The sequence below is a fragment of the Mustelus asterias genome, chromosome 2 (genome assembly GCF_964213995.1).
Source record: "Mustelus asterias chromosome 2, sMusAst1.hap1.1, whole genome shotgun sequence".
NCBI lineage: Eukaryota > Metazoa > Chordata > Chondrichthyes > Carcharhiniformes > Triakidae > Mustelus > Mustelus asterias.
This window is the reverse complement of record NC_135802.1, coordinates 5,297,502-5,325,488: the sequence shown is the minus strand read 5'-3', so window position 1 is coordinate 5,325,488 and position 27,987 is coordinate 5,297,502. Positions and strand designations below refer to the sequence as shown.

Below are 27,987 nucleotides of genomic sequence, written 5' to 3'. Positions count from 1 at the left end.
CTCATGGCAGACTGGTGCAGAAGGTGAAGTCGCATGGGATCAGAGGTGAGTTGGCATGGTGGATACAAAACTGGCTCGGTCAAAGAAGACAGAGGGTAGCAGTGGAAGGGTGCATTTCTGAATGGAGGGCTGTGACAAGTGGTGTTCCTCAGGGATCAGTGCTGGGACCTTTGCTGTTTGTAATATATATATATAAATGATTTGGAGAAAAATGTAACTGGATTGATTAGTAAGTTGGCGGACGACACAAAGGTTGGTGGATTTGCGGATTGCGATGAGGACCAGAGAGGATACAGCAGGATATAGATCAGTTGGAGACTTGGGCGGAGAGATGGCAGATGGAGTTTAATGCGGACAAATGTGAGGTAATGCATTTTGGAAGGTCTAATACAGATAGGAAATATACAGTAAATGGCAGAACCCTGAGGAGTATTGATAGGCAAAGGGATCTGGATGTACAGGTACATAGGTCACTGAAAGTGGCAATGCAGGTGGAGAAGGTAGTCAAGAAGGCATATGGCATGCCTGCCTTCATCAGCCGAGGTACTGAGTTTAAAAATTGGCAAGTCATGTTGCAGCTTTATAGAACCTTAGTTAGGCCGCACTTGGGATATAGTGTTCAATTCTGATCACCACACTACCAGAAGGATGTGGAGGCTTTGGAGAGGGTACAGAAAAGATTTATCAGGATGTTGCCTGGTATGGAGGGCATTAGCTATGAGGAGAGGTTGGAGAAACTTGGTTTGTTCTCACTGGAGCGACGGAGATTGAGGGGAGACCTGATAGAAGTCTACAAGATTATGAGAGGCATGGATAGAGTGGATAATCAGAAGCTTTTTCCCAGGGTGGAAGAGTCAATTACCAGGGGGCATAGGTTTAAGGTGCGAGGGGCAAAGTTTAAAGGAGATGGACGAGGCAGATCGTTTACACAGAGAGTAGTGGATGCCTGGAACCCGTTGCTGGGGGAGGTAGTGGAAGCGGATAGGGTAGTGACTTTTAAGGGGCGTCTTGACAAGTACATGCATAGGATGGGAATAGAGGGATATGGTACCCAAAAGGGTAGGGGGATTTAGTTAAGTCAGGCAGCATGGTCAGTGCAGGTTTGTAGGGCCGAAGGACCTGTTCCTGTGCTGTAATTTTCTTTGTTCTTTGAGTTGATAGTGGAGGCAGAGACCCTAAACTCTTTTTAAAAGTACCTGGATCTGCACCTCAAGTACTATAAGCTACAGGTCTATAAGCCGGTTGCAGGAAGGTGGGGTTAGAAAAGACACCTGGATGTCCTTGGGCTGGCATGGACAAGATGGACCAAATGGCCTCTTGTGCTGTAACTTTCCTATGGTCCCATGGTGCTTCAGGGCAGCATTACCAAATAAAATTGATCACTCAGCCAAAAAAGGAGATATTAGGAGAGGTTAACAAACGAATTGTCAAAAATTTTAAGAAATTTCTTAAAGGGGGGCGGGGCAGAAAAATGGAGAGGGGTTCACAGAGCGAACCCCAGAGTTTAGGCCTTTGGCAGTTTCCAATGGTGAAGCTAAGAGAGTGAGCGGATGCATGAGGTGTCAGAATTGCAGAAGCAACTGAGATCTCAAGTGTTTAGGATTGGAGGAGGTTAGAGAGATGGATGATGATTTCAGCAGATGAGCTAAGGGGCAGGTTAGACGGTGTTAAGGAGATCTTGGTGATGGAGGGGATATGGGAATGAAAGCTCAGGGTCAATTAGGTGCCCAACTTGTGAACAGACGAGTTCAGTTCCACAACACTGTGCTGTATTAGTCTTTAAGTTGTAATTTTCTTTTAAAGGTACTGATCCTTAAATTCACAAAAACTGCTAAGAGGGTATATCAAGGCAGGACAAGGAACTTTGTATGGTTTAAATTAGGGGATCAATAGCTAGTAATGGGTACAGCAGTCTGTGACCAGGATAATCAGAGATGAGAGAGGGCTTAATGGAGCCAATCCAAAATAATCAAGTAATAATGTAATGGGACAGTGGGTTTGTGTGTGATCTGGTCACAGATTAGCAGAGAGGTCAATAACCGGGGAGCTTCAATTTAAACCAACTCGGAGAAGAATTAAAGGAAAGTTGAGGATTATTTTTTCACTTAAAGGCAGGTGAGGATCTGAAGCTCTCTGTAAGAATAGATGAGGCAGAAGTTCTCATCACGTTAAAAAACACTTGGGTATGGATTCGAGGCGTTGCAACCTACAGACTGCAGACCAAGTGGACTCCCCAATCTGTGCCCTAAATCTGTTTCCAGCTCATTGGAGCCCTGGAATTTACACAGCCTCAATGACTCTATATCGATCCAAAGGCAAATAGCAAGATTTCAATTCAGTTCATTCCTTTTGTGTGGAGGAAGGGAAGATTTTGCTGTCACTAAGCGCGCTAACAGAATTTAGAAAGTGAAGGGATAATATTGCTACATCAACAAATGTACATGATTTATAGCTGAGTGATGAGCATTTTTTAATTTTTCATGGGATGTGGGTATTGCTGGCTCACTGCCATTTACTGGTCAAACTCTCATTTATTGCCCATCCAGAGCTGAAAGGAGGTTCACATTGTGGAGAGCACACCATGTCCAAATAGGTCTTATCCAGGTATTAACCCCACCTCTCTCAATATCCTGAAAAGGAGCAGTATCCAGAATATCTGTATTTTACCGTAGCAATTCAGTCACTAGTCTGAAACAGTTACTGGGAATTCATCAGGATGGAGAGTTGGCTTTAATAGCAGATGGTAGGTTAGGTTTCAGCTTCCTGTGTAATGGGGAGTAGCGACTTCGGCTATTTAGCAACATCAATGACATGAAGGTTAGATCGATAAAAATGCAGGTCAAATTACACCTACTGGCAAAATGACTGCTTCCCGTTTCTGGTGTTAAGCAAAATACACCGAAGAGGAGGTAACTGCAGCATCAGCTTACAAACAATGACACTTCAATGACTTAGCAACAAAAGATGGTTAACAAGGGCAAAATTACCTCACGATCAGCTCAGATCTGAAGGAATCCTGATGGGACATATATTACAACACAAGAACATAATTTCACAGAACCAAATTCCAACAGGTCATTACAACAAGTCACTGCACTGATCATCATCAATAGATCAACACAGTGCTTCAATTTACTGATCATCAAAAAATTAATACAATGATTCATCGCACTGATCATCAATAGATCAATACAATGATTCACTGCACTGATCATCAATAGATCAATACAATGATTCACTGCACTGATCATCAATAGATCAATACAATGATTCACTGCACTGATCATCAATAGATCAATACAATGATTCACTGCACTGATCATCAATAGATCAATACAATGATTCACTGCACTGATCATCAATAGATCAATACAATGATTCACTGCACTGATCATCAATAGATCAATACAATGATTCACTGCACTGATCATCAATAGATCAATACAATGATTCACTACACTGATCACCATCAATAGATCAATACAATGATTCATATCACTGATCACCATCAATAGATCAATACAATGATTCACTACACTGATCACTATCAATAGATCAATACAATGATTCACTGCACTGATCACCATCAATTGATCGATACAATGATTCACTGCACTGATCATCAATAGATCAATACAATGATTCATATCACTGATCAAGGTGATCAATACAATGATTCACTGCACTGATCACCATCAATAAGAACATAAGAACATAAGAAATAGGAGCAGGAGTAGGCCATCTAGCCCCTCGAGCCTGCCCCGCCATTCAATAAGATCATGGCTGATCTGATAGTGGTTTAGTTCCACTTACCCGCCCGATCCCCATAACCCTTAAATCCCTTATTGATCAGAAATCTATCTACCTGTGACTTAAACATATTTAACGAGGGAGCCTCCACTGCTTCAATGGGCAGAGAATTCCAGAGATTCACTACCCTCTGAGAGAAGTTCCTCCTCAACGCTGTTCTAAACTGACTCCCCCTTAATTTGAGGCTGTGTCCTCTAGTTCTTGTTTCCTTTCTAAGTGGAAAGAATCTCTCTGCCTCTACCCTGTCTAGCCCCTTCATTATCTTATATGTCTCTATAAGATCTCCCCTCAGCCTTCTAAACTCCAAAGGGTACAGGCCCAATCGACTCAATCTCTCCTCATAAGCTAACCCCCTCATCTCCGGTATCAACCTGGTGAACCTTCTCTGTACTCCCTCCAAGGCCAATATATCCTTTCGCAAATAAGGAGACCAAAATTGCACACAGTACTCTAGTGGCGGCCTCACCAGTACCTTGTACAATTGCAGCAAGACCTCCCTGCTTTTATACTCCATCCCCTTTGCGATAAAGGCCAACATTCCATTTGCCTTCTTGATCACCTGCTGCACCTGCAAACTGAGTTTTTGCGATTCATGCACAAGGACAGGTCCCTCTGCGCAGTAGCATGTTGTAATTTTTCACCATTTAAATAATAGTCCATTTTACTATTATTCCTTCCAAAGTGGATAACCTCACACTTGTCAACGTTATACTCCATCTGCCAGATCCTTGCCCACTCACTTAGCCTATCCAAATCTCTCTGCAGACTTTCCGCATCCTCCACGCAATTTGCTTTCCCACTCATGTTTGTGTCATCCGCAAACTTTGTTACCCTACACTCAGTCCCCTCCTCCAGATCGTCTATGTATATGGTAAACAGTTGAGACCCCAGTACCGATCACTACAGCACGGCACTAGTCACCAACTGCCAGCCAGAAAAGCACCCATTTATTCTAACTCTCTGCTTCCTGTTAGATAGCCAATCCTCAATTTACGCTAACACTTTACCCCCAACTCCGTGTACCTTAATCTTCTGCAGCAACCTTTTGAGAGGCACCTTCTCGAACGCCTTTTGGAAATCTAAAAACACCACATCCACCGGTTCCCCTCTATCAACTGCACTCGTTACATCTTCATAAAAATCCAGTAAATTCGTCAAACACGACTTTCCCTTCATGAATCCATGCTGTGTCTGCTTGATCGAACCATTTCTTTCCAGGTGTCCTGCTATTTCTTCTTTAATGATGGATTCCAGCAATTTCCCAACTACGGACGTTAACCTAACCGGCCTGTAGTTACCTGCCTTTTGTCTACCTCCTTTTTTAAACAGTGGCGTCACATTAACTGTTTTCCAATCAGCCGGCACTTCCCCAGAGTCCAGTGAATTTTGATAAATTACAACAACGCATCTGCAATTACTTCTGCCATTTCTTTCAGTGCCCTGGGAGGCATTCCATCCGTGCCCGGGGACTTGTCTACCTTTAGTCCCATTAGCCTACCAAGCACTACCTCTTTAGTAATAGTAATCGTTTTAAGGACCTCGCCCCCTACAGTCCCACGTCCGTCAATTTTCGGTAAGCTATTTGTGTCCTCTACCGTGAAGACCGACACAAAAAACTTGTTTACGGCCTCGGCCATTTCCTTGTTTCCCATTATTAAATCCCCCTTCTCATCTTCTAAGGGTCCAACATTTACTTTAGCTACTCTTTTCCTTTTTATATATTTGTAAAAACTTCTACTATCAGTTTTTATATTTTGTGCTAGTTTAGTTTCATAATCTATCTTTCCTTTCTTTATCGCTTTCTTAGTAGTTCTTTGTTGTTTTTTAAAGCTTTCCCAATCTTCTAATTCCCCACTAGTTTTGGCCACTCTGTACGCATCGGTTTTTAATTTAATACTCTCCTTTATTTCCTTAGTTATCCACGGCTGGTTATCCCTTTTCTTACATTCCTTCTTTATCACAGGAATATATTTTTGCTGAGTACTGAGAAAAATCTCCTTAAAAATCTGCCACTGTTGCTCAGCTGTCCTACCAACTAGTCTGCGCTCCCAGTCTATATTAGCCAATTCTGCCCTCATCCTATTGTACACCCCTCGGTTCAAGCAGACGACACTGGTTTGGGACCCTACTTTCTCACCCTCCATTTGTATTAGAAATTCAACCATATTGTGATCACTCATTCCAAGAGGATCCCTCACAAGAAGATCATTAATTTTACCTGTCTCATCACACAGGACCAGATCCAAGATAACTCGCTCCCTCGTAGGTTCTGTAACATACTGTTCGAGGAAACTATCCCAACAGCATTCCAAGAACTCTTCCTCAAGTCCACCGCGTCCGACTTGAGTCAACCAATCAATATGCAGGTTAAAATCCCCCATGATTATTGCTGTTCCGCTTTTGCACGCATCCATTATTTGCTTGTTTATAGCCCGACCCACCTCAGAGTTATTATTTGGGGGCCTATAGACCACGCCCACCTGTGACTTTCTCCCCTTACTATTCCTTATCTCCACCCACAACGATTCCACATTCTGCTCCTTAGAGCCAATATCGTCTCTCACTACCAGGTCAGAGCGTTTTCTGGTTTGGGGGGGGGGGGGGGGGGGGGGAAGGTGGGTCAGATATTCCTCTGGAGGGAAGGGGGAGTGAGGCCAGACCATTCTCTGGGGGGGGGAGTGAGGCCAGATATCATTGTCTTGGGGGGAGGGGAGGGCAGGTGGATCTCCGGTTGGGGGGGGGGGGGCAGGTGGATCTCCGGTTGGGGGGGCAGGTGGATCTCCGGTTTGGGGGGGGGGGGCAGGTGGATCTCCGGTTTGGGGGGGGGGGGGGCAGACGGATCTCCGGTTGGGGGGGGGGGGGCAGACGGATCTCCGGTTGGGGGGGGGGGGGCAGACGGATCTCCGGTTGGGGGGGGGGGGGCAGACGGATCTCCGGTTGGGGGGGGGGCAGACGGATCTCCGGTTGGGGGGGGGGGGGGGGGGCAGACGGATCTCCGGTTGGGGGGGGGCAGACGGATCTCCGGGTTGGGGGGGGGGGGGGCAGACGGATCTCCGGTTGGGGGGGGGCAGACGGATCTCCGGTTGGGGGGGGCAGACGGATCTCCGGTTGGGGGGGGGGCAGACGGATCTCCGGTTGGGGGGGGCAGACGGATCTCCGGTTGGGGGGGGGCAGACGGATCTCCGGTTGGGGGGGGGCAGACGGATCTCCGGTTGGGGGGGGGCAGACGGATCTCCGGTTGGGGGGGGGCAGACGGATCTCCGGTTGGGGGGGGGCAGACGGATCTCCGGTTGGGGGGGGGCAGACGGATCTCCGGTTGGGGGGGGGCAGACGGATCTCCGGTTGGGGGGGGGCAGACGGATCTCCGGTTGGGGGGGGGCAGACGGATCTCCGGTTGGGGGGGGGCAGACGGATCTCCGGTTGGGGGGGGGCAGACGGATCTCCGGTTGGGGGGGGGCAGACGGATCTCCGGTTGGGGGGGGGCAGACGGATCTCCGGTTGGGGGGGGGCAGACGGATCTCCGGTTGGGGGGGGGCAGACGGATCTCCGGTTGGGGGGGGGCAGACGGATCTCCGGTTGGGGGGGGGCAGACGGATCTCCGGTTGGGGGGGGGCAGACGGATCTCCGGTTGGGGGGGGGCAGACGGATCTCCGGTTGGGGGGGGGCAGACGGATCTCCGGTTGGGGGGGGGCAGACGGATCTCCGGTTGGGGGGGGGCAGACGGATCTCCGGTTGGGGGGGGGCAGACGGATCTCCGGTTGGGGGGGGGCAGACGGATCTCCGGTTGGGGGGGGGCAGACGGATCTCCGGTTGGGGGGGGGCAGACGGATCTCCGGTTGGGGGGGGGCAGACGGATCTCCGGTTGGGGGGGGGCAGACGGATCTCCGGTTGGGGGGGGGCAGACGGATCTCCGGTTGGGGGGGGGCAGACGGATCTCCGGTTGGGGGGGGGCAGACGGATCTCCGGTTGGGGGGGGGCAGACGGATCTCCGGTTGGGGGGGGGCAGACGGATCTCCGGTTGGGGGGGGGCAGACGGATCTCCGGTTGGGGGGGGGCAGACGGATCTCCGGTTGGGGTGGGGCAGACGGATCTCCGGTTGGGGGGGGCAGACGGATCTCCGGTTGGGGGGGGGCAGACGGATCTCCGGTTGGGGGGGGGCAGACGGATCTCCGGTTGGGGGGGGGCAGACGGATCTCCGGTTGGGGGGGGGCAGACGGATCTCCGGTTGGGGGGGGGCAGACGGATCTCCGGTTGGGGGGGGGCAGACGGATCTCCGGTTGGGGGGGGGCAGACGGATCTCCGGTTGGGGGGGGGCAGACGGATCTCCGGTTGGGGGGGGGCAGACGGATCTCCGGTTGGGGGGGGGCAGACGGATCTCCGGTTGGGGGGGGGCAGACGGATCTCCGGTTGGGGGGGGCAGACGGATCTCCGGTTGGGGGGGGGCAGACGGATCTCCGGTTGGGGGGGGGCAGACGGATCTCCGGTTGGGGGGGGGCAGACGGATCTCCGGTTGGGGGGGGGCAGACGGATCTCCGGTTGGGGGGGGGCAGACGGATCTCCGGTTGGGGGGGGGCAGACGGATCTCCGGTTGGGGGGGGGCAGACGGATCTCCGGTTGGGGGGGGGCAGACGGATCTCCGGTTGGGGGGGGGCAGACGGATCTCCGGTTGGGGGGGGGCAGACGGATCTCCGGTTGGGGGGGGGCAGACGGATCTCCGGTTGGGGGGGGGGCAGACGGATCTCCGGTTGGGGGGGGGCAGACGGATCTCCGGTTGGGGGGGGGCAGACGGATCTCCGGTTTGGGGGGGGGCAGACGGATCTCCGGTTGGGGGGGGGCAGACGGATCTCCGGTTTGGGGGGGGGCAGACGGATCTCCGGTTGGGGGGGGGCAGACGGATCTCCGGTTGGGGGGGGGGCAGACGGATCTCCGGTTGGGGGGGGGGCAGACGGATCTCCGGTTGGGGGGGGGCAGACGGATCTCCGGTTGGGGGGGGCAGACGGATCTCCGGTTGGGGGGGGCAGACGGATCTCCGGTTGGGGGGGGGCAGACGGATCTCCGGTTGGGGGGGGGCAGACGGATCTCCGGTTGGGGGGGGGCAGACGGATCTCCGGTTGGGGGGGGGGCAGACGGATCTCCGGTTGGGGGGGGGCAGACGGATCTCCGGTTGGGGGGGGGCAGACGGATCTCCGGTTGGGGGGGGGCAGACGGATCTCCGGTTGGGGGGGGGCAGACGGATCTCCGGTTGGGGGGGGGCAGACGGATCTCCGGTTGGGGGGGGGCAGACGGATCTCCGGTTGGGGGGGGGCAGACGGATCTCCGGTTGGGGGGGGGCAGACGGATCTCCGGTTGGGGGGGGGCAGACGGATCTCCGGTTGGGGGGGGGCAGACGGATCTCCGGTTGGGGGGGGGCAGACGGATCTCCGGTTGGGGGGGGGCAGACGGATCTCCGGTTGGGGGGGGGCAGACGGATCTCCGGTTGGGGGGGGGCAGACGGATCTCCGGTTGGGGGGGGGCAGACGGATCTCCGGTTGGGGGGGGGCAGACGGATCTCCGGTTGGGGGGGGGCAGACGGATCTCCGGTTGGGGGGGGGCAGACGGATCTCCGGTTGGGGGGGGGCAGACGGATCTCCGGTTGGGGGGGGGCACACGGATCTCCGGTTGGGGGGGGGCAGACGGATCTCCGGTTGGGGGGGGGGCAGACGGATCTCCGGTTGGGGGGGGGGCAGACGGATCTCCGGTTGGGGGGGGGCAGACGGATCTCCGGTTGGGGGGGGGCAGACGGATCTCCGGTTGGGGGGGGGCAGACGGATCTCCGGTTGGGGGGGGGCAGACGGATCTCCGGTTGGGAGGGGGCAGACGGATCTCCGGTTGGGGGGGGGCAGACGGATCTCCGGTTGGGGGGGGCAGACGGATCTCCGGTTGGGGGGGGGCAGACGGATCTCCGGTTGGGGGGGGGCAGACGGATCTCCGGTTGGGGGGGGGCAGACGGATCTCCGGTTGGGGGGGGGCAGACGGATCTCCGGTGGGGGGGGGGCAGATGGATCTCTGGTGGGGGGGGCAGACGGATCTCTGGTGGGGGGGGGCGGATGGATCTCTGGTGGGGGGGGCGGATGGATCTCTGGTGGGGGGGGGCAGATGGATCTCTGGTGGGGGGGGGCAGATGGATCTCTGGTGGGGGGGGGGCAGATGGATCTCTGGCGGGGGGGGCAGATGGATCTCTGGCGGGGGGGGCAGATGGATCTCTGGCGGGGGGGGCAGATGGATCTCTGGCGGGGGGGCAGATGGATCTCTGGCGGGGGGGGCAGATGGATCTCTGGCGGGGGGGGCAGATGGATCTCTGGCGGGGGGGGCAGATGGATCTCTGGCGGGGGGGGGCAGATGGATCTCTGGCGGGGGGGGCAGATGGATCTCTGGCGGGGGGACGGCGGGGCCACTGCCACTCTCTGGGCGATTGGTGAGGAGGGGGGCAGGGGTGGGCATCAGTCTGGGTAGTGGGGGGGTGAATAAGGGACACACACACACATCACTGTCCCCCTTATCCACCACCCCCCGCTCCCCAGACCGATCGCCACCCCTGCCCCCCCCCCCCCGATCACCCGCAGAGTGGCAGCGGACACTCCTGCGCCTCCCACACCCCCACCAGAGATCCATCTGCGCCACCCCCACCAGAGATCCATCTGCGCCCTCCCCACCAGAGATCCATCTGCACCCTCGCCCCGAAATACACTCTCGCTCCTGCTTTTCGCTCCCGGGCCGCTTTATCCGCTTTCTCCAACCTGGGAGCGATCCAATACGGGCGCGCTTGTTCAAATCTTTTTCTAACTGCGCATGCGCAGTTCAGCACTACGCCCCGCCCACAGCGCGAATCGGACTGGAGGTGGCTGAGAGCATATTGGGGCACCAGAAAGCGGATTTCTAAGTCGGATCTGTACTCCGCCCAGATTCGGCACTTAGAATGAAAATGGTAAAATTGGGCCCATAGTGTTCAGTTCTGGTCACCACACTACCAGAAGGATGTGGAGGCTTTGGAGAGGGTACAGAAAAGATTTCCCAGGATGTTGCCTGGTATGGAGGGCATTCGCTATGAGGAAAGGTTGGAGAAACTTGGTTTGTTCTCACTGGAGTGACGGAGGTTGAAGGAAGGCCTGATAGAAGTCTACAAGATTATGTGAAGCATGGACAGAGTGGATAGTCAGAAGCTTTTTCCCAGGGTGGAAGAGTCAATTACTAGAGAGCATAGGTTTAAGGTGCGAGGGGCAAGTTTTAAGAGAGATGTACGAGGCAGATTTTTTTACACAGAGTGGTGGGTGCCTGGAACTCGCTGCCGGGGGAGGTAGTGGAAGCGGATACGGTAGTGACTTTTAAGGGGCGTCTTGACAAGTACATGAATGAGATGGGAATAGAGGGATATGGTCCTTGAAAACTTCGGGGCTTTAGTTAAGTCAGGCAGCATGGTCGGTGCAAGCTTGGACGGCCTGTGCTGTAATTTTCTTTGTTCTTTACACGTCTCCCATGTGGGAAGCTTGGCTGAAATCCATTTAAACTACATCAACTGCACTATCCTCGTCTATACACCTGGTCACCTCCTCAAAAAGCTGGGCGGCATGGTGGCACAGTGCTGCTTCACAGCTCCAGGGACCCGGGTTCAATTCCAGCCTCAGGTGTAGTCTGTGTGAAGTTTGCACATTCTCCCTGTGTTGCATGGGTTTCCACCGGGTACTATCATATGCCCCCTCCCGAGGTAATTCACACCACCGACACTTCCTCCCTCCCACCCCTAGTTACCTCTCTCTCCCTACTCCAATGATCCGGTGGGTTAAATGAAGAGAAGTATTATGGACTGGAAATGTTGGGTCGGATTTTCCAACCCTGCCCATAGCTGGGATTCTCCGGTCCTGCTGCAGCGAGCGGAGATTTGGGTGAGCACCAAATTCTCCATTCTCACTGAAAGCGGCAGTGGTTCGACCTCCACAGATATCCCAAACCGGCTGTTTTTTTCCAGCATTTTCTGTTTTTATTTCAGATTTTCAGCATCCGCAGGATTTTGCATTTATCATTAAATAAAGAGAAACTGTTTCCAGTGGCATGGATTTAAAGTGATTGGCCAAAGAGCCAGTGATGGCATGAGGGAAAGCTTTTCTGAGTAACCAGAGGTTAGAGATTGCACCGGTTAAAGTGATCGATACCGATTCAATAATAGACTTCAAAAGCAAGTTGGATAAATCCTTGAAGATGAACAACTGGCCGGGGAGAGTAAGGGGAATGGAACCAACCGGATTGCTCTCTGAAAACACTAACACAGACTCGATGGGCTGAATGGCCTCCACCTGTACTATATGATTCTACGATAACTAGTGTTGTTACAAAAACATACTCTTCTGGGAAGTCACACAAAACAACCCTTTATATCAACAGGAAGACTTTGGTCGGTCAATATTAACAAATGCTGAGCGCTGACAACATTTTTCCCGGTAGAAACTTGTTTGGTTTACTGCTCCTCAGCCTATTGCAGACGCCAATAACCCGTGGGTGAGTTTGACGCCCTGTGACGGGATGCAGTGATGGGAAGATACATTGCAGTGTTCTCGGAAAGGACATGCGCTGTTTACGCTGTCCCGGTACCTTTGTGATTTCTCGTCAGCGCGGGGTGGCAGCCATGTTCTGAAACTTAATGTTCCTCCATCCCGCAATAATGTATATCAACCCAAAATCAGATACCAAGTCAACAGATCAGATCAGTGACTCCCAAATTTTTTCCCAGTGTCAACCATTTAATGTCTCAGTGTTTGCGTGACCCCAGAGTGAACATTTAGCGTTGAACAGGGGCGGGGGGAGGAGGGGGTGTGGTTGGGGGGCAAAGAGGCTTCAGCTGTAGAGCATGGAGGGACTATTAACAGATTATTAATATATTTGCGCTCTGATTATGAATGTTAATAGCATCCTGATTATTAAGCTTATAGGATCATGCTTATTGACACAATTGGCAAATGATTTTAATATATTAGGACCTGGTTTATTGATATAATCAGATTCTTGATTATTAATTTAAATAATTCCGATTATGTTAATGCATTAGCATCCTGATTATCAATGCACTAATTTCCTGATAATTGAAGCAATAGACAGCTGATTATTAATGCAACAGGAACTGGGTAATTAATGTAATTAGGTCCTGAATATTAACGAGGGGCAGCACAGTGGCACAGCAGTTAGCACTGCTGCCTCACAGCGCCAGGGACCCAGGTTCAATTCCCGGCTTGCGGAATCTGCACATTCTCCTTGTGTCTCCGTGGGTTTCCCCTGGGTGCTCCGGTTTCCTCCCACACTCCGAAAATCGTGCTGGTGAGGTGCATTGGCCATGCTAAATTCTCCTTCAGTGTACCCGAACAGGCGCTGGAGTGTGGCGAGTCGGGGATTTTCACAGTAACTTCATTGCAGTGTTAACGTAATCCTACTTGTGATACTAATGAATAAATAAAAGTAATACAATCCTGATTCAAATGTATTAGGACACTGATTATTTATACAAAGAGGTCCTGGCTGTTGATGAAATAGGCACCAGACTATTAATGTAACAATATATTGATTTTTAGGTGGTTGCTCTGTATGTAGATGTTCTAAGATTCAAGGGGAATGGAATATAAAAGAAGGGAAGCATTGCTGCACTTGTACAGGACGTTTTTGACACCACATCGGAAGTACTGTGTCCAGTTTCAATCTCCTTCCTTAGGAAAGGATATAATTATAGAGCAGTTCAAGCAGAACCCTTGAGAGTTGATGGGCAGAGGGATCTGGGTGTACAGGTACACAGGTCACTGAAAGTGGCAATGCAGGTGCAGGAGGTAGTCAAGAAGGCAAACGGCATGTTTGCCTTCATCAGCCGGGGCATTGAGTTTAGAAATTGGCAAGTCATAGAACCTTAGTCCGGCTGCGCTTTAATATAGTGTTCAATTCTGGTCACCACACTACCAGAAGGATGCGGAGGCTTTGGAGAGGGTAAGAAAAGATTTACCAGGATGTTGCTGGCATGGAGGGCATTAACTATGAGCAGAGGTTGGAGAAACTTGGTTTGTTCTCACTGGAATGACAGAGGTTGAGGGGTGACCTGATAGAAGTCTACAAGATTATGAGGGGCATGGACAGAGTAGATAGTCAGAAGCTTTCTCCCAGGGTGGAAGAGTCAATTACTAGGGGGCATAGGTATAAGGTGCGAGGGGCAAGGTTTAAAGGAGATGTACGAGGCAAGGTTTTTACAGAGAGGGTGGTGAGTGCCTGGAACTCGCTGCCGGGGGAGGTAGTGGAAGCAGATACGAAAGTGACTTTTAAGGGGCGTCTTGACAAATACATGAATAAGATGGGATTAGAGGGATATGGTCCCCGGAAGGGGAGGGGGTTTTAGTTGAGTCGGGCAGCATGGTCGGTGCAGGCTTAGAGGGCCGAAGGGCCTGTTCCTGTGCTGTAATTTTCTTTGTTCTTTCTTTGTCCTTTTTTCACACAGCTGATTCCTGGCGGAGGGACTGGAAAACATGTAAAACCCCTTACGTTATACGTTCTATATGAAATTAATATTAAAACTATAACCTGTAATGCTAAGTGCTGTAAGACAATCCGGAGTTCCTAGACACTGCCATGCAAGAAATGGATTTGTTTTACACTTCAGAGTCCTGTTGCTGTAATCAATAGATCAATACAACGCACCAATCAATAGAATGATTCACTGCACTGATCATCATCAATAGATCAATACAATTATTCACTGCACTGATCATGAATAGATCAATACAATGATTCACTGCACTGATCACCATCAATAGATCAATACAATGATTCACTGCACTGATCATCAATAGATCAATACAATGATTCACTGCACTGATCACCATCAATAGATCAATACAATGATTCACTGCACTGATCATCAATAGATCAATACAATGATTCACTGCACTGATCACCATCAATAGATCAATACAATGATTCACTGCACTGATCATCAATAGATCAATACAATGATTCACTGCACTGATCACCATCAATAGATCAATACAATGATTCACTGCACTGATCACCAATAGATCAATACAATGATTCACTGCACTGATCACCATCAATAGATCAATACAATGATTCACTGCACTGATCACCATCAACAGATCAATACAATGATTCACTACACTGATCATCATCAATAGATCAATACAATGATTCACTGCACTGATCACCAATAGATCAATACAATGATTCACTTCACTGATCATCATCAATAGATCAATACAATGATTCACTTCACTGATCATCAATAGATCAATACAATGATTCACTGCACTGACCACCATCACTAGATCAATACAATGATTCATTGCACTGATCAATAGATCAATACAATGATTCACTGCACAGACCATCAATAGATCAATATAATGATTCATTGCACTGATCATCAATAGATCAATACAATGATTCACTACACTGATCACCATCAATAGATCAATACAATGATTCACTACACTGATCATCAATAGATCAATACAATGATTCACTGCACTGATCATCAATAGATCAATACAATGATTCACTGCACTGATCACCATCAATAGATCAATACAATGAATCACTGCACAGACCATCAATAGATCAATATAATGATTCATTGCACTGATCATCAATAGATCAATACAATGATTCACTGCACTGATCACCATCAATAGATCAATACAATGATTCACTGCACTGATCATCAATAGATCAATACAATGATTCACTGCACTGATCACCATCAATAGATCAATACAATGAATCACTGCACAGACCATCAATAGATCAATATAATGATTCATTGCACTGATCATCAATAGATCAATACAATGATTCACTGCACTGATCACCATCAATAGATCAATACAATGATTCACTGCACTGATCATCAATAGATCAATAATTCACTGCACTGATCACCATCAATAGATCAATACAATGATTCACTGCACTGATCATCAATAGATCAATACAATGATTCACTGCACTGATCACCATCAATAGATCAATAATTCACTGCACTGATCATCATCAATAGATCAATACAATGATTCACTGCACTGATCATCAAGAGATCAATAATGATTCACTGCACTGATCATCAATAGATCAATAATTCACTGCACTGATCATCATCAATAGATCAATACAATGATTCACTGCACTGACCACCATCAATAGATCAATACAATGATTCACTGCACTGATCACCATCAATAGATCAATACAATGATTCATTGCACTGATCATCAATAGATCAATACAATGATTCACTACACTGATCACCATCAATAGATCAATACAATGATTCACTACACTGATCATCAATAGATCAATACAATGATTCACTGCACTGATCAATAGATCAATACAATGATTCACTGCACTGATCATCAAGAGATCAATAATGATTCACTGCACTGATCATCAATAGATCAATAATTCACTGCACTGATCATCATCAATAGATCAATACAATGATTCACTGCACTGATCACCATCAATAGATCAATAATTCACTGCACTGATCACCATCAATAGATCAATACAATGATTCACTGCACTGATCATCAATAGATCAATACAATGATTCACTGCACTGATCACCATCAATAGATCAATAATTCACTGCACTGATCATCATCAATAGATCAATACAATGATTCACTGCACTGATCATCAATAGATCAATAATTCACTGCACTGATCATCATCAATAGATCAATACAATGATTCAATGCACTGATCACCATCAATAGATCAATAATTCACTGCACTGATCACCATCAATAGATCAATACAATGATTCACTGCACTGATCATCAATAGATCAATAATTCACTGCACTGATCATCATCAATAGATCAATACAATGATTCACTGCACTGATCACCATCAATAGATCAATAATTCACTGCACTGATCACCAATAGATCAATACAATGATTCACGACACTGATCATCAATAGATCAATACAATGATTCACTGCACTGATCATCATCAATAGATGAATACAATGATTCACTACACTGATCATCAATAGATCAATACAATGATTCATTGCACTGATCATCAATAGATCAATACAATGATTCCGTGCACTGATCATCAATAGATCAATACAATGATTCACTGCACTGATCAATAGATCAATAATTCACTGCACTGATCATCATCAATTGATCAATACAATGATTCACTGCACTGATCACCATCAATAGATCAATAATTCACTGCACTGATCACCATCAATAGATCAATACAATGATTCACTGCACTGATCAAGAGATCAATAATGATTCACTGCACTGATCATCAATAGATCAATACAATGATTCACTGCACTGATCATCAATAGATCAATAATTCACTGCACTGATCATCATCAATAGATCAATACAATGATTCACTGCACTGATCACCATCAATAGATCAATAATTCACTGCACTGATCACCAATAGATCAATACAATGATTCACTACACTGATCATCAAGAGATCAATAATGATTCACTACACTGATCATCAATAGATCAATACAATGATTCACTGCACTGATCATCAATAGATCAATACAATGATTCAATGCACTGATCATCAATAGATCAATACAATGATTCACTGCACTGATCATCAATAGATCAATAATTCACTGCACTGATCACCATCAATAGATCAATACAATGATTCACTTCACTGACCACCATCAACAGATCAATCCAATGATTCACTGCACTGATCATCAATAGATCAATACAATGATTCACTTCACTGACCACCATCAATAGATCAATACAATGATTCACTGCACTGATCATCAATAGATCAATAATGATTCACTGCACTGATCATCAATAGATCAATAATTCACTGCACTGATCATCATCAATAGATCAATACAATGATTCACTGCACTGATCATCAATAGATCAATACAATGATTCACTGCATTGATCATCAATAGATCAATAATTCACTGCACTGATCACCATCAATAGATCAATACAATGATTCACTGCACTGACCACCATCAATAGATCAATACAATGATTCACTGCACTGATCACCATCAATAGATCAATACAATGATTCATTGTACTGATCATCAATAGATCAATACAATGATTCACTACACTGATCATCAATAGATCAATACAATGATTCACTGCACTGATCAATAGATCAATACAATGATTCACTGCACTGATCATCATCAATAGATCAATACAATGATTCACTGCACTGATCATCATCAATAGATCAATACAATGATTCACTGCACTGATCATCATCAATAGATCAATACAATGATTCACTGCACTGATCATCAACAGATCCATACAATGATTCACTGCACTGATCATCAATAGATCAATACAATGATTCACTGCACTGATCATCAACAGATCCATACAATGATTCACTGCACTGATCATCAATAGATCAATACAATGATTCACTGCACAGACCATCAATAGATCAATACAATGATGCACTGCACTGATCATCAATAGATCAATACAATGATTCACTGCACTGATCATCAATAGATCAATAATTCACTGCACTGATCACCATCAATAGATCAATACAATGATTCACTGCACTGATCACCATCAATAGATCAATACAATGATTCACTGCACTGATCATCAATAGATCAATACAATGATTCACTGCACTGATCACCATCAATAGATCAATACAATGATTCACTGCACTGATCATCATCAATAGATCAATACAATGATTCACTGCACTGATCACCAATAGATCAATACAATGATTCACTACACTGATCATCAATAGATCAATACAATGATTCACTGCACTGATCATCATTAGATCAATACAATGATTCACTGCACTGATCACCATCAATCGATCAATACAATGATTCACTGCATGATCAATAGGTCAATACAATGATTCACTGCATTGATCATCAATAGATCAATACAATGATTCACTGCACTGATCACCATCAATAGATCAATACAATGATTCACTGCACTGATCACCATCAATAGATCAATACAATGATTCACTACACTGATCAATAGATCAATAATTCACTGCACTGATCATCATCAATAGATCAATACAATGATTCACTGCACTGACCACCATCAATAGATCAATACAATGATTCACTGCACTGATCATCAATAGATCAATACAATGATTCACTGCACAGACCATCAATAGATCAATACAATGATTCATTGCACTGATCATCAATAGATCAATACAATGATTCACTGCACAGACCATCAATAGATCAATACAATGATTCACTGCACTGATCATCAATAGATCAATACAATGATTCACTGCACTGATCATCAATATATCAATACAATGATTCACTGCACTGATCATCAATAGATCAATACAATGATTCACTACACTGAGCATCTATAGATCAATACAATGATTCACTGCACTGATCATCAATAGATCAATACAATGATTCACTGCACTGATCATCAATAGATCAATACAATGATTCACTGCACTGATCATCAATAGATCAATACAATGATTCACTGCATGATCACCATCAATAGATCAATACAATGATTCACTGCACTGATCACCATCAATAGATCAATACAATGATTCACTGCACTGATCACCATCAATAGATCAATACAATTATTCACTGCACTGATCACCATCAATAGCTCAATAATTCACTGCACTGATCATCATCAATAGATCAATACAATGATTCACTGCACTGATCACCATCAATAGATCAATACAATGATTCACTGCACTGATCATCAATAGATCAATACAATGATTCACTGCACTGATCACCATCAATAGATCAATACAATTATTCACTGCACTGATCACCATCAATAGCTCAATAATTCACTGCACTGATCACCATCAATAGATCAATACAATGATTCACTGCACTGATCATCAATAGATCAATACAATGATTCACTGCACTGATCACCATCAATAGCTCAATAATTCACTGCACTGATCACCATCAATAGATCAATACAATGATTCACTGCACTGATCATCAATAGATCAATAATTCACTGCACTGATCATCATCAATAGATCAATACAATGATTCACTGCACTGATCACCATCAATAGATCAACGATTCACTGCACTGATCATCATCAATAGATCAATACAATGATTCACTGCACTGATCACCATCAATAGATCAACGATTCACTGCACTGATCATCATCAATAGATCAATACAATGATTCACTGCACTGATCATCAATAGATCAATACAATGATTCACTGCACTGATCACCATCAATAGATCAATACAATGATTCACTGCACTGATCATCAATAGATCAATACAATGATTCACTGCACTGATCACCATCAATAGATCAACACAATGATTCACTGCACTGATCATCATCAATAGATAAATACAATGATTCACTGCACTGATCACCATCAATAGATCAATCCCCAACCTCATCACAACAGTATTCCTGTTCCCAATCATGGGAACATGGGAATCAGGTGCAGTGGAGGGCCCTTCGGCCCCTTGTTCCTCCAACACTCTAACTGCAATATGGCTGACCCTCCTTGTCACTCCAATTTCCGCACTATCCACATATCCCTTGATATCAACTTCTTAAAATCCATCAATCTGTGTCTCAAACATACTCAGTTACTGAACCTTCTCAACCTTAAGGAATTCCAAAAATTCACCACCCTGTCTGTGTGAATAAATCCCCGCTCATCTCATACAAACATACAATATCGGAACACCCTCTGAGCCTGCTCTGCCATTCATTATGATCATGGCTGATCATCCAACTCAATAGCCTGATCCTGCCTTCCCCCTATCTTGTTTGATCCCTTTCGCCCCATTGCTATATCTAACTGCTTCTTGAAAACATTCAATGTTTTGGCCTCAACTATTTTCTGTGGTAGCGAATTCCACAGGCTGTCCACTCTCTGGGTGAAGAAATTTCTCCTCATCTCTGTCCTAAACCATCTACCCTAACTCCTCAGACTCATTCTGGAAACCCCCACATCCTTCTTGCATCTACCCTGTCTAGTCCTGTTGGAATTTTTAAAGTTTGTATGAGATCCTCCCTCATTCTTCTGAACTCCAGCGAATACAATCCTAACCAACTCAAACTCTCATAATTTTGTCCTGTCATCTCAGGAATCAGTCTGATAAACCTTCTCTGCACTCCCTCTAGAGCAAGAACATCCTTCCTCAGATTAGATTATCAAAACTGCACACGCTATTCCAGGTGTGGCCTTTCCAAAGCCCTGTGTAATTGCATCAACACATCCCTGCTCACACAGTCCTAATGTGGAGATGCCGGCGTTGGACTGGGGTAAACACAGTAAGAAGTTTAACAACACCAGGTTAAAGTCCAACAGGTTTATTTGGTAGCAAAAGCCACACAAGCTTTCGGAGCTCTAAGCCCCTTCTTCAGGTGAGTGGGAATTCTGTTCACAAGCAGAGCTTATAAAGACACAGACTCAATTTACATGAATAATGGTTGGAATGCGAATACTTACAACTAATCAAGTCTTTAAGAAACAAAACAATGTGAGTGGAGAGAGCATCAAGACAGGCTAAAAAGATGTGTATTGTCTCCAGACAAGACAGCCAGTGAAACTCTGCAGGTCCACGCAACTGTGGGAGTTACAAATAGTGTGACATGAACCCAATATCCCGGTTGAGGCCGTCCTCGTGTGTGCGGAACTTGGCTATCAGTTTCTGCTCAGCGACTCTGCGCTGTCGTGTGTCGCGAAGGCCGCCTTGGAGAACGCTTTCCCGAATATCAGAGGCCAAATGCCCGTGACCGCTGAAGTGCTCCCCAACAGGAAGAGAACAGTCTTGCCTGGTGATTGTCGAGCGGTGTTCATTCATCCGTTGTCGCAGCGTCTGCATAGTTTCCCCAATGTACCATGCCCGAGCCAGATAGTTTGCAACCTTGGTGCCACATTTGACTGCAAAATTAACTTCTGAACACAAGTCCATGCCTATCTCTGCAACTTTCTGGGAGAGAACAAGGCTTAAATATGGAGGTGAATTTTCCAGTTCCGCCCGTCACGGGAATCATAGCGGGCGAGGGGCAGACCGTGCAAAGGTCCTTTGACTTTGGGTGGGATTTTCTGATTTCGGGGCGAGTGCGGCTGGAAAGTCCTGTCCATTGTGTCCTGTAGAGGACGAGGAGTCAAAAAATGGGCGGCACAGTGGCTTGCACTGCTGCCTCATAGCACCAGAGACTCGTGTTCAATTCCGACCTCGGGTCACTGTCTGTGTGGAGTTTGCATGTTCTACCCATATCTGCATGGGTTTCTGCTGGGTGCTCCAGTTTCCTCCCACACTGCAAAGATATGTGGGTTAGGATGAAGGATCAGTATGGCAAGTTTTAGGAACCTTGGATAACGAGAGAAAAAGGAAGCATTTGTCAAGGCGAGGAAGCTGGGAGCACACGAAGCAAATGTGAAATACAAGGAAAGTAGAGGTCTACAAGATTGAGGGGTATGGACAGAGTGGATAGTCAGAAGTTTTGTTCCAGGGTGGAAGAGTCAATTACTAGGGGGCATAGGTTTAAGATGCAAGGGGCAAGGTTTAAAAGAGATGTACGAGGCAAGTTTTTGACAGAGGGTGGTGGATGACTGGCACTCGATGCCAGGAGCAGTGGTGGAAGCAGATACGATAGTAACTCGGGCATGGTACATTGGGGAAACTATGCAGACGCTGCGACAACGGATGAATGAACACCGCTCGACAATCACCAGGCAAGACTGTTCTCTTCCTGTTGGGGAGCACTTCAGCGGTCACAGGCATTCGGCCTCTGATATTCGGGAAAGCGTTCTCCAAGGCGGCCTTCGCGACACACGACAGCGCAGAGTCGCTGAGCAGAAACTGATAGCCAAGTTCCGCACACACGAGGACGGCCTCAACCGGGATATTGGGTTCATGTCACACTATTTGTAACTCCCACAGTTGCGTGGACCTGCAGAGTTTCACTGGCTGTCTTGTCTGGAGACAATACACATCTTTTTAGCCTGTCTTGATGCTCTCTCCACTCACATTGTTTTGTTTCTTAAAGACTTGATTAGTTGTAAGTATTCGCATTCCAACCATTATTCATGTAAATTGAGTCTGTGTCTTTATAAGCTCTGCTTGTGAACAGAATTCCCACTCACCTGAAGAAGGGGCTTAGAGCTCCGAAAGCTTGTGTGGCTTTTGCTACCAAATAAACCTGTTGGACTTTAACCTGGTGTTGTTAAACTTCTTACTGTGTTTACACCCAGTCCTAAACAGGGCTAATTTAGAGACGACGTTTGCTGGTTCGAAAACCCCCAACTCAGGGAAACATCTTCCTGAATCTCCCCTGTCATGCCAGCAAGAATTTTTAAATCTTCAATGTGATCATCTCTCATTCTTCTAAACTCTGGAAAATAATCTCAGATATCACGCTGACATCTCACTAATTTTCCCAGGAGAAGGTGCCAGGTGATTGAGGCATTTCAGCACCTCAGACTGAAGGAAGATGAAAAATAAGGGGGGCAGCTGAGGGAACAAATGATAAAAATAGTTGGGGTTCCTGCTCCCAATCACTATCCTTGGTGATAGCGATAGGGGTGGGACTACTGCCTCACAGCGCTCGGGACCCAGGTTCAATTCCTGGCATGGGTCACTTGTCTATGTGGAGTTTGCACATTCTCCCCCTCTCTGCATGGGTTTCCTCTGGGTGTCATAGAGGTTTACAGCATGGAAACAGGCCCTTTGGCCCAACTTATCCATGCCACTCTTTTTTAAACCCCTAAACTAATCCCAATTGCCCGCATTTGACCCATATCCCTCTGTACACATCTTACCCATGTAACTATCTAAATGCTTTTTAAAAGACAAAGTTGTACCCGCCTCTACTACAACCTCTGGCAGCTTGTTCCAGACACTCACCACCCTCTGTGTAAAGAAATTGACCCTCTGGACATTTCTGTATCTCTCCTGTCTCACCTTATACCTGTGCCCTCTAGTTTTAGATTCCCCCACCTTTGGGAAAAGATATTGACTATCTAGCTGATCTGTGCCCCTCATTATTTTATAGAACTCTATTAGGTCACCCCTCAGCTCCTACGCTCCAGAGAAAAAAGTCCCAGTCTATCCAGCCTCTCCTTGTAACTCAAACCATCAAATCCGGGTAGCATCCTAGTAAATCTTTTCTGCAGTCTTTCTAGTTTAATAATATCCTTTCTATAATAGTGTGACCAGAACTGCACACAGTATTCCAAGTGTGGCCTTACCAATGTCTTGTACAACTTCAACAAGACGTCCCAACTCCTGTATTCAATGTTCTGACCAATGAAACCAAGCAAGCCGAATGTCTTCTTCACAACTCTGTCCACCTGTGACTCCAAGGAGCTATGAACCTGCACCCCTAGATCTCTTTGTTCTGTAACTCTCCCCAATGCCCTACCATTAACTGAGTAAGTCCTGCCCTGGTTCAATCTACCAAAATGCATCACCTCGCATTTGTCCAAATTAAACTCCATCTGCCATTCGTCAGCCCACTGGCCCAATTGATCAAGATCCCGTTGCAATCGGAGATAACTTTCTTCACTGTCCACTATGCCACCAATCTTGGTGTCATCTGCAAACTTACTAACCATGCCTCCTATATTCTCATCCAAATCATTAATATAAATGACAAATAACAGTGGACCCAGCACTGATCCCAGAGGTACACCACTGGTCACAGGCCTCCAGTTTGAAAAACAATCCTCTACAACCACCCTCTGGCTCCTGTCAAGAAGACAATTTTGTATCCATTTAGATACCTCACCCTGGATCTGTGCTCCGGTTTCCTCCCACAGTCTGAAAGACGTGCTGGTTAGGTACATTGGCCATGCTAAATTCTCACTCAGTGTACCTGAACAGGCGTCGGAGTGTGGTGACTATGGGATTTTCATAGTAACTTCATTGCACTGTTAATGTAAGCTTACTGGTGACACTAATAAATAAACTTTTAGATATCTACTGGAAGCAACCAATTAGAAATGGAATTATAGTATTGGACAGCACTCCATCCACCACGTTCAACATTCACTCCCTCTACCACTGATGCACAGGGCCATCTGTTGACACTCACTAAATTCTCCAATTTAGCATAGCCAATTGGAGAAACGTGATTTTTTTTTTGCCTGATTTATTTTTCTCCACTTTCTTGTTCTCCACCAAACAGTAAATATGGTCAATGCGCAGAATTCAAACACATGATTTGTGTGTTAGATTTCGCTGTGGTTGAGACAAATATTTTCCAGGTTTATTCTGCTGACTCAGTGATGATTGGCTGGATGCTCAGCGATGTCCTAGTTATTAGCACACTGCAAAGGTGAAGCTGCAGCAGGATAGTGTGCTGGGAGATTAGGTACAAGTGAAATAAAGAATGGGAGAAGAACACAATGAACAATTGCAGTGAATGAAGCTGAATAAATGGAGAGGCTGAATCAGCCAAGTCAACTGTCATTGTGGTCTGGCTCCTATCCAACTCATTTCTTATTACAATACTCTGCCCGCGATTACAGACCGATGCAGCCCAACCAAAAATATATACAATTAACTCCCCCAGTCATTCTACATAGGATGATCTGGGGCAGCAGGAGCTACAGTTAGTCTCTGCACGGGGAGGAGAAAAGCAAGCATTGTTATCCAGTGTTCCTTCTTTCTGCAACCCAAGATGTTGTCTTCGGAGAATTAACCAGATTGTCGACAATCACGTGCCAGCCTGGTTGCTTGGTCAACACCTTGAAACCCCATCCAGCAGGAGAAACTTGCTTTATTTTATTAGAAAAAACTACACAAACTTATTGATACAAAAGGTAAGAATCATAGAATCTCTACAATGCAGGAGAAGGCCATTCGGCCCATCAAAAATGCACCGACAACAATCCCACCCAGGCCCTATATCTATAACTCCACATTTAAACCCACTAGTCCCCCGACACTAAGGGGCAATTTTAATGAGGCCAATCAACAAAGAACAAAGAAAATTACAGCACAGGAACAGGCCTTTTGGCCCTCCAAGCCTGCATCGACCATACTGCCCAACTGAACTAAAACCCCTTACCTTTCTGGGGGCCATATCCCTCTATTCCCATTCTATTCATGTATTTGTCAAGATGCCCCTTAAAAGTTACTATCGTATCTGCTTCCACCACTGCTCCTGGCATCGAGTGCCAGTCATCCACCACCCTCTGTCAAAAACTTGCCTCGTACATCTCTTTTAAACCTTGCCCCTTGCATCTTAAACCTATGCCCCCTAGTAATTGACTCTTCCACCCTGGAACAAAACTTCTGACTATCCACTCTGTCCATACCCCTCAATCTTGTAGACCTCTACTTTCCTTGTATTTCACATTTGCTTCGTGTGCTCCCAGCTTCCTCGCCTTGACAAATGCTTCCTTTTTCTCTCGTTATCCAAGGTTCCTAAAACTTGCCATACTGATCCTTCATCCTAACCCACATATCTTTGCAGTGTGGGAGGAAACTGGAGCACCCAGCAGAAACCCATGCAGATATGGGTAGAACATGCAAACTCCACACAGACAGTGACCCGAGGTCGGAATTGAACACGAGTCTCTGGTGCTATGAGGCAGCAGTGCAAGCCACTGTGCCGCCCATTTTTTGACTCCTCGTCCTCTACAGGACACAATGGACAGGACTTTCCAGCCGCACTCGCCCCGAAATCAGAAAATCCCACCCAAAGTCAAAGGACCTTTGCACGGTCTGCCCCTCGCCTGCTATGATTCCCGTGACGGGCGGAACTGGAAAATTCACCTCAATATTTAAGCCTTGTTCTCTCCCAGAAAGTTGCAGAGATAGGCATGGACATGTGTTCAGAAGTTAATTTTGCAGTCAAATGTGGCACCAAGGTTGCAAACTATCTGGCTCAACTTCAGGATGGAGAGATGGCTAGGAAATGGAGTTTGGAGCAAGGACCGAAAACAATGAATTCCTTTTCCTAATATTTAATTGGTAGAAATTTGTGCTCATTCAATAGCGGATGTCAGCTAAATCGTCTACTAATTTAGCAGCAGTGGAGGAGATAAGATGGTAAGGCAAGGCTGGGTGTCATCAACATTCTTACAAAAGCTAAAGCTGTGCTTTCTATTGACATCACAACAGCATATGGAAATTCTAAAGGAATTTATATCGTGGCTTTCACAGTCACTGGACATCCCCAAGTGTTTTAAAGTGTAGTAATTGTTGTAATGCAGGAAGCCCAGTGCCAATTTGCTGAAGTTGAGACAGACAAGTTGCAATTTAAAGATCCAAGATGGCGCCGGAGCAAGGTGACTTCTTGCAAGCTGCGCCCAGCATACCTTCTAATTCTATCTTTTACTCTCGTTCTATGCTTCTAAAACTTCATTCTAACTCTTTTAAACTCTCTAACAATGCTTAAGTTGATCTTTCTCTACACCCTAGCTATGACTGTACCACTACATTCTGCACTCTCTCCTTTCCTTCTCTATGTACAGTATGCTTTGTCTATATAACGTGCAAGAAACAATACTTTTCACTGTATACCAATACATGTGACAATAATAAATCAAATCAAATCAAACCGTGGTGCCACAGTTGACTGCAAGATGGTGCCACACTGCAAAATGAACTTCTGAACACATGTCCATGCCTGATCTAGGTGAGAGCAAGGTTTGGACATTGCATCCAGTAGGTGAGGAGTCAAACAACATTTTGTGCCAATAGATTTGTTTTGTCGTTTTCCCTAAAATAAAGTAGTAAGCTCCCAGAAACAACCAGCTCATCTGCTTTTGTAATGTTGCTTGAGGGATAAATATTGGCCATGATACCAAAGAAATAGGAGAGAATCAAAGACAGATTTTTATGGGACGCCATAAGTAATAGTGCAAGAGCAGGAAGAGAATCTGTTGCTGGTGATACTGTGGTCATGACTGAATAGATAAGAACAGAACCGGGGAGAGCTGTCCCACCCAGCTGGACGACAGTGGAGAGGTATTGGAGGAGGATGGTGTGGTCAACCATGTCAAAGGCTGCAGACAGGTCGAGTAAAATAAAGGAGGAAAGTTTACATTTGTCACAGTCACAAGAGGATGTCATTCGCGACGTTGATAA

The 27,987-nt window shown here is 46.4% G+C and overlaps 1 protein-coding gene across 2 annotated transcripts in view; it reads right to left on the bottom strand.

Annotated features, from left to right (window-relative positions):
- Positions 1-27,987, bottom strand: part of LOC144504764 (TBC1 domain family member 20) — an 81,826-nt gene that overhangs the window by 14,627 nt on the left and 39,212 nt on the right. The window lies entirely within an intron of this gene.